The 8,113-nt window shown below is 37.1% G+C and overlaps 1 long non-coding RNA gene across 1 annotated transcript; it reads right to left on the reverse strand.

Moving 5' to 3' along the window:
* Positions 1-2,042: 2,042 nt before the first annotated feature.
* LOC122114983 lies at positions 2,043-4,234 on the reverse strand. Its single transcript, XR_006148678.1, has 3 exons — positions 4,224-4,234; positions 3,025-3,028; positions 2,043-2,080 (listed from the first exon to the last, which is right to left on the reverse strand). It is a non-coding gene; the product is annotated as an uncharacterized LOC122114983 (long non-coding RNA).
* Positions 4,235-8,113: the final 3,879 nt, after the last annotated feature.

An 8,113-nucleotide genomic window follows, 5' to 3' on the forward strand; every position in this document is an offset into this window, starting at 1 on the left:
TTAAAGGGTCCTCTCTTTCCTGACACTATTTCATTCATATTCTCTGATATTTTACATTTCTTGAAATTTTGGACTCTTGCTTTTTTAAAAACAAATATTTAGTAGTACACACAGGTATAGTTTTATACCCTATACTAAGCTCAAAGCAGTGACATATGTTTAATGTTCTCACACTGTAGAATTTTTAAGCTTAATTTCCAAAAGCCTAAACACCCAGGAAGATACAAACTGACCTGTCAGAGTCAACATTTACAGAATCAAAGTCATAGATTTTGTATGATCATTAAAAGCTGGTGCTTCCCTGGGCTAGGGGAACACATGAAAATCACACCCACCTAATCACAGGGAGATAAAATAAAGATGAGGTAATCACTGGGAGACCTAAGAATGGAAATAATGCCACATGATTATTATCTCTACTTTCTGTTAGGAGGATAAAACATCAACATGTTATTTAGCAACATTGTGTCCTATTTGAAATTTTACAAACAGTCAAAGAACTATCAACACTATAAAACTAGTACTGACCCTAAAATGTTTTTGAATACACTCATGATTTGGACATGGAATTTAGGTCTTCTAGCTTTTAAATAATATCCTTAAAGGCTAATAATAATGATGATAATAATATCCTTAAAGGCCAGGCGGCATCCATGGCTCACGCCTGTAATCTTAGCTACTTAGGAGGCTGAGATCTGAGGATCTGAGGATCACAATTCAAAGCCAGCCCAGGCAGGAAAGTCTGTGAAACTCCTATCTTCAATAAACAACTCAGGAAACCAGAAGTGGTGCTATGGCTCAAGAGGTAGAGCGCTAGGCTTGAGCTGAGGGGCAATGCCCAGGCCCAGAGTTCAAGCCCCATGACTGACAAAAAATAAAAAAGAAAAGAAAACTAATATCCTTTAAAAATCCCTCTTTACCTTTGGAGTACCTGATAAGTTGTGGATTTCCTTTTTCATGTGTTTTCTTTTTTTTTTTTTTTTTGGGTCCGGTTGTGGAGCCTGAACTCTGGGCCTGGGCACTGTTCCTCAGCTCTTCAGCTCAAGGCTAGCACTCTACCATTTGAGCCACAGCGCCACTTCCGGCTTTTTTCGTTTTGCTTATGTGGTGCTGAGGAATCGAACCCAGGGCCTCTGGCATGCAAGGCAAGTGCTCTACCACTGAGCCACCTTCCCAGCCCCATGTGTTTTCTTTTTATTTCGTGTTCATAGTTACTATTTAGAGAACATTTCTACAGATCTGTGTCACTTTCTTTGAAAAGCACTCACCCAGAACACATTTTTGTAACCTGGCTAAATACAGAGGAACATCTCATGTTGGAAGTTAATAAACTGATAAGAGGAGCTTTTTATGAAACATTCCAAATATAGCTCAGTGCAAAAACATTGTTGTTCAATGTGAAAACACAGAGTTCACTGGAAATTTTGGAGCTGAAATGAAGCATAACTAAAGCAGAGTCCAGCACACATTTATTCCCAGTCATTGGAGGAAGATACCTATTAGGCAAATCATTCTCAGTCCAAATTTCTAGATGTACGAAGAGTCCCACGAAAGTAGATATGTTCTCTATAACACTGTCACTGTCAAAGATGAGACTTACACAGCCCTTACTACTGATGAAGATGCTGGTGGAGACGAATTTATTGAAATCTCATAACTTGTTTGCTTACTTTGCTATTACTTTGCTTTTCTCCACAATGTATCTCACTAAAGTCACTGATAGAAAAAACAAACACCAAACCGCTTTTTTCCTCATTAAACTTTGTTTTAATGGGTCTCAAAATTCTGTGACAGATTTTTGGTCACGTTTTTTTCATTAAAAAGTATTGCTTTTTAAAAACAAATAACTTAAGACTACCACACACTAAAAAAAAGGTTCACAAATCATTTTCCATTCCTTTGGAAGGTTTTATGGTGCATTGTTATCATTAACAAGTCTTTACTATTAAACTTTAAATGGTCAATTGAGACAAACAGTTCTGAGTCCATTTTTCTCCTCCCCTCCCCCCCTCACTGATGAAGACTGAAGTGGCAGGTTTAGAGGTAATATTCATTTAGTCTTCTGAGCTTTCTGGGCAGACTTGGTGACCTAGCCAGATCCCACAGCTTTCTTGTCCACAGTTTTGAGGACATCCATGGCAACTGTCTATCTCTTATCAGGAACAGCAAAACAACCCAGAGAGAATAGTCAGAGAAGCTCTCCACACACATGGGCTTGTCTTAAAAATCTCACACAAATTGTCCCCTATAACACAATGTATCATGATAGATGAGATGAATTTGAATCATCATATAAGGTGCCTACTATGTGCCAGCTTGGAACAGGAAAATAAACAACTGACTATCAGGGGGCTGGGAAGGTGGCTCAGTGGTAGCGCTTGCCTTGCATGCATGAGGCCCTGTTCAATTCCTCAGCACCACATAAGCAGAAAAAGCTGGAAGTGGCACTGTGACTCAAGTGGTAGAGCGCTAGCCTTGAGATGAAGAGCTGAGGGACAGCGCCCAGGCCCAGAGTTCAGGGCCCACGACCAGCAAAAAACAAACAAACAAACAAACAAACAAAAAACTGATGGTCAGGGATAGTCATTGCTATTTAGTAGGAAAAGGTGAAACTTCAAATTTCTTTACATTATACCGTGGATTACTTTGCTTGAACTGTGCATAGGGCACAACAGGATATCTAGTGGTAATACTTAAGACCAATCTGAAGCCCGGCTGGTGGCTCACACCTGTAATCCTAGCTACTAAGGAACGTGAGATCTGAGGATCATAGTTCTAAACCAGCCCGAGCAGGAAAGCCCATAAGACTCTTATTTCCAATAAACCACTCAGAAAACCGGAAGTGGTGCTGTGGCTCAAGTGTAGAATGCTAACCTTGAGCTGAAGAGCTGAGGGACAGCGCCCAGGCCCAGAGTTCAAAAAAAGCCTAATCTGGAAAGAGAGAAATCTTCCCAGAAAAGACAATGCTTCAGTTGTGTCCCTCTTTATTTGTTTAGTGGTATTTAGTTGCTCATTAAATATTACCAGTCTATACACACGTGTAATCCCAACTATGCAGGAGGATCACAGCCTGAAGTTGCCCCAGGCAAAAGGGAGATCCTATCTGAAAAATTAACTATAGGCAAAAGTGCTGGTGGGGGTGAAGAGGTGGAGGTGGTATGGGGCACAGGTGTTAAAGCATCTGCCTACTAAGCAAGTGAAAGGCATTCAGTTCAAACTCCAGTTTTGAAAAGGAAATACAAATCATTCATGAAAATAAAAATGAGAGTAAAACACAAAAATCTGTCCATAAGGTAATAACCTCTGATGTGGTGGCGACTATTCTTGTACAGATGCTTTACACCATGGGATAAATTGTTGATTCAAATGTCCACTTTGTGTGTGTGTGTGTGTGTGTGTGTGTGTGTGTGTGTGTATGCACACACACTTGCGAGCATGCTTGTAATAGGGCTTGAACTCAGGGCCTTACTCTCTCCCTTTGCTTTTTTACTGTTTGAGCCATTGCTCTACTTCTGGTTTTTGGTGATTAATTGGAGGTAATAATCTCAGAGATTTCTTACCCAGGATGTCTTTGAACTGCAAATCTCAGATTTCAGCCTCTTGAGTAGCTAGCATTATAGGCATGAGCCACCAGCACCTGGCAAAATAATCATTTAATCGGCAGTAAATTTAACCATCATTTTACATTTTTTGTCTACTCATTTTATGCATTGCTTATGTATGCTTTTCATCAGCAAATTTAGTATCATTTGGTGGATTTATAAAAGATCTTTGTAAATGGGGAATATTAATGTCTGCCTGTCATATACACTATGCTTATTATTTTTCTTCTGCTTATTTGACTTTAATTATGGTTTCAAAATTTTTTGAATCAGGTCTATCAGTCTTTTTTATTTTATTTTGACTTTTGTGAGGGCTGTGAAAAGGCTTCTCCATATTAATATTGCTGAAAGTTTGTTTTCCCTGGTACCTTTATACTGTTTTTCTTATTGCTTAAACTGTCTAGAATTAACTGTAAATTATAAAATGAGGATGGGTTTCTGTTAGTCATCTTTTTCCTTTTATGATTCAAGTTCTATAGAGTGATTAAGAGAATAGGTTTTTGGCATTAGGTTTCCCGGGTCCAAATTCTGGCTCCATTGCTTTCTAACTACAAATTCAAAATGGCGGATACCAGTAACTATCTCTTGGAGTTGTTTTCAAGTGTTCTGTTTAAGCATCACTGCTGAGGGTGGAGGGTGGCTCACACATGTAATCTTAGCTACTCAAGATGCTAAAATCTGAGGATCATGTTTTAAAGCTAGCCCAGGCAAGTCCTTGAAACTCTTTTCTCCAACTAACTACCGAAAATGCAGAAGTGTTGCTATGTCTCCAGTAGTAGAACACTAGCCTTGTGCAAAAATACTCATGGACAGTGCTCATACCCTAAGTTCAAACTCCAGGACTGGCACAAAAATAAAAAATCAAATTAGAACAATACATAGTACAAATAACCGAATTTGGCTACCAAATTTAATGAAAACAGTCCAATTTCTACAACTCCAAGATCCAGATAATTACCATTTTAGTTTGCATCTCTATGAATTCAACTTCCATAGGTATCTAAAATAAGTAGAATCATGAAATGTTTGTCTTTTTTGACTTGCCTCTTTCACTTACTTGTCTTCAAGTTTCACTTATCTTTCAGCATGTATAAATTTCCTTCCTTTTTACCGATGAATAATATTTCATTGTATGTCCATATCATATTTTGTTTACTCATTTACCAATGAACCCTTGTGTTGTTTCCAGCTTTTGGCTAATATGAAGCAGACTGCTATAAACATGAGTGTATGGTTAATTATGTGTGAACTTCTGTTTTAATTCTTGCATGTATAAACTCAGATGTGGAATTGCTGAGTCATATTCACATAGTAACTTAATTTTATGAAGTCATAACTTCCCTTTTACTGCCCTAACAGCAGTGTAAAAGGAGTCCAATTGTCCATGAACTTAAGTACTTTTCTCATTTTCTGTTTTTTTTTTATAACAGCCATCTTAATGAGTATGATGTAGATTTTGAAAATTCTAAGTTAAATTTTGAAGAATAAATGGGAATGAGCCAGACAGATGACAAAAATAGTTAGCAGTGTTTCTTTAGCTGCCAGTAGCCATTGTTATGATTGGAACACTTTTAGTTTTAGAAAGAACTTTTCCTGTTGATCCACATGAGATACAAGGAGTGAACCACACCGGGAAAAAACTAATGTAGACTTTCCTGCAAAGAAGTAGAGTGGGGCAGGCAGCCAATGTTAGCAATATTTATGCAGCTGTTGCCTAAACTACTCCAAAGAAACTTCTGGTGACTGTTTACAACATGCATGTTTAGTTTGAACCTATTGATTTAAGAAAAATCCAAAGTCCAACATCTTTTCAATCTGTGCGTACAAACCAAAGAAACTGAATATGGATAAATATGTATTTGTGGATACTCTGTACTAAGCTGGACTTCAGTGAGTTTCTGAAGTGAATCCAGTTTCCTTTATTTTCCATTTGGTCTTATTTTCAGTCTATCCCACTTCAACAGATCTGAGGTCTTGGAATGGCAATGGTAGGGTTGAGTTTCCTGCCCAGATGTTCACATTCTGTGCTCTGCCCACATTAACACAAAACTGAGCCCTCTCCTTCAAATGTCAAGTAATAAATTGCTGCTTCTAGTCAATTTGTGCCTAGCCAGTGAAAAAATGAATACCAATACTCTTTTCATAAAGTGTACTTTATAGCACTTTATAACCACATTTTTCTTTCAGATCTCAGAATTTTAGATGTATGATTACTGTAGTATTTTATCCTACCTGGAAGGTATAAAGTTGTCTGCTCCCATTTTCAGGTCAGACTAGCCAACCTACAACTTAGCCAATGGAAAAAAAATAGCAACTAGGTCATTGCTTTTTCTGTTCTACCACTCTGCTTGTTGCTAGTCTTTCTTTGAGACAGCCAGCAAGGCCAAGCTTATATACTATTGTCCTCTGCTAATTAAATTTTATATTTTCTCCCACTTCAAAAAGACTGGCGACTCCAGTCATAAAAATGTACTTTGTTATTCAGTATAGCCTTTTAGGAACTATAGAAAGAATTCTAAAAACCCAGTGGAATGCACATTTTTTAAAAATGTCAAGTTTATTGCGCAATAGAAGAAAAACTTTTAAATTATTAGATTGTGGTGATGTTTACAACTCTGGATATTGTAAAAGTCATAGAATAAAGATATTATATTTTCAATGGGTAAAGTATATAGCATGTGAATTATATCTCAATAAAACTGTTTTTCTCCATAGAATCCTGAACACCTGCAGGCAAAAAACAAAAAGTGTATTTCTTGGGCAACGAAATGTAACAGAGTAACTGTCTGTACTGAATAACAGTTAAGAGAGCTGAGTGGCATCTTTGTAGTTGGTAGTCTTATTTGATGCTCATAATAAGTCCCTGAGGGAGGAAACACTACCATCTTTGTGTCACAGATGAAAATTTTCAGCTAAACAAGGTTAAACATTTTTGATAAGCTATGCAGTCAGTAGGGAATGTGTTTGGGGTCTGAGCCTGGGAGCAGCCTCCAGAGCTTGACCTCTGAGACACTGAACTAATCTGAGCACCCAGACGGCGCTTCATTAATTATCCTCAATGTCAGCATTATCTCCAAAGAGTACAAGTTCTTTCATTTAGCTGTGGCTTCATTTTATGTGACAGAATCCACAAAATAGTTATAGACATATCATAGGGTCTCAATCATCTATAATTTAATAGACATTTTCTGAATTATTGTGTCAGATTTTGTAATCTGAATTATACTCTAAAGTCTCTGGTGATAAAGCAGCTTGCTGTGGAAGGAATCCCTATATTCACTACATTTTCCATATTCATAATCTTTAAAAAAAATTTGAAGCTAGATACTCTGAAACTGTTAATAGCAAGTTTTCCCACATTTTTTTTCTTCAAAAAAAATCCCAGCATCATTATTACAGAGTATGCATCCCACCAACGGGGGAAGTCAAAGATACTATGTTAGAGGAGATGTTAGAGGAGGAAGTAGCCTTCTAACATCATGTGGGTGAGCTTGACCTCCATGATAAATAAAGTTGAGGTGACTTATATTCAGCTTGTAAGAGAATCCAATGGTATCAACTATTAGTGACTGTATAACTTAAACAGTTAGGAAGCATAAACTAGGTCTCTGGCAAGAAATTTTATACTAAAGAACTAGAAAAATGACCACCTATGCAAATTTTGCATAGGAGAATATTCTTGGAGTGAAGATGTAAAGTTATTTTTTCCACTTAACTTTCCACAGAATTCACAGTGCATAACATTCCCTTCTGCTGTTTTCCATTTCTCTTCTCCAAGTCCCTACCCCTTGGAGTATTTCTAAGAATTATGATTCAAAGACAAAGTTATGTAACCTAGTGATTTATGTAAACATAACAAGGTAGGTATTTAAGATCAACAAATCATTCTAACTATCTGCTCATATATTACCCTGAAAGTTTACAGCCTAACTTCTTGGTAAAGTCAAGTTGATTTTCCAACACCATTTTTAGTTTAGATTAATGTCTTTGTTTAATTGTACCCAAATTCCAGAACAAACCATTGGAAGATTATAGAGGAATAAAATAGAAACCTCACATAGAAAACTATACTATTTTTTTAGACAGGGTCTTGCTACATAGCCTATAGTGGTCCAGATCCTTCTCCCTCTGCCTCATAAGACATAGGATTATAGGCATGTGCTTCCATACCCAGTTCAAAACTTTACTTATGAAGGAATTTTAATCTAATATACCACATATGCTAATAATTCTAAAGCCTTAAGTTGGTAAGGCAGTCAGCCAGCACAGTTCCTGAGCATCTACTATAAGCCCTTTACTATGTTAGCACTTGTGTTAATTGAAATAAGAAGAAAAAATAGAATGCAAATAACAAATTCTGTTAGTTTATCAGAAAATGTGATAAATAAGCCATTGGCCTTAAAGAATGTGTAGTTTGGAAGATTCCATTTCTGTCAAATCCTTGGAGTAAAGGAGGGAAATAAGCAGTCTACTTCATCAGAGAAGAGGATAGGGATACTGCACCGGCTGGA

This window comes from Dipodomys spectabilis, unplaced genomic scaffold (genome assembly GCF_019054845.1).
Source record: "Dipodomys spectabilis isolate Male_0828 unplaced genomic scaffold, ASM1905484v1 ptg000115l, whole genome shotgun sequence".
Classification (NCBI taxonomy): domain Eukaryota; kingdom Metazoa; phylum Chordata; class Mammalia; order Rodentia; family Heteromyidae; genus Dipodomys; species Dipodomys spectabilis.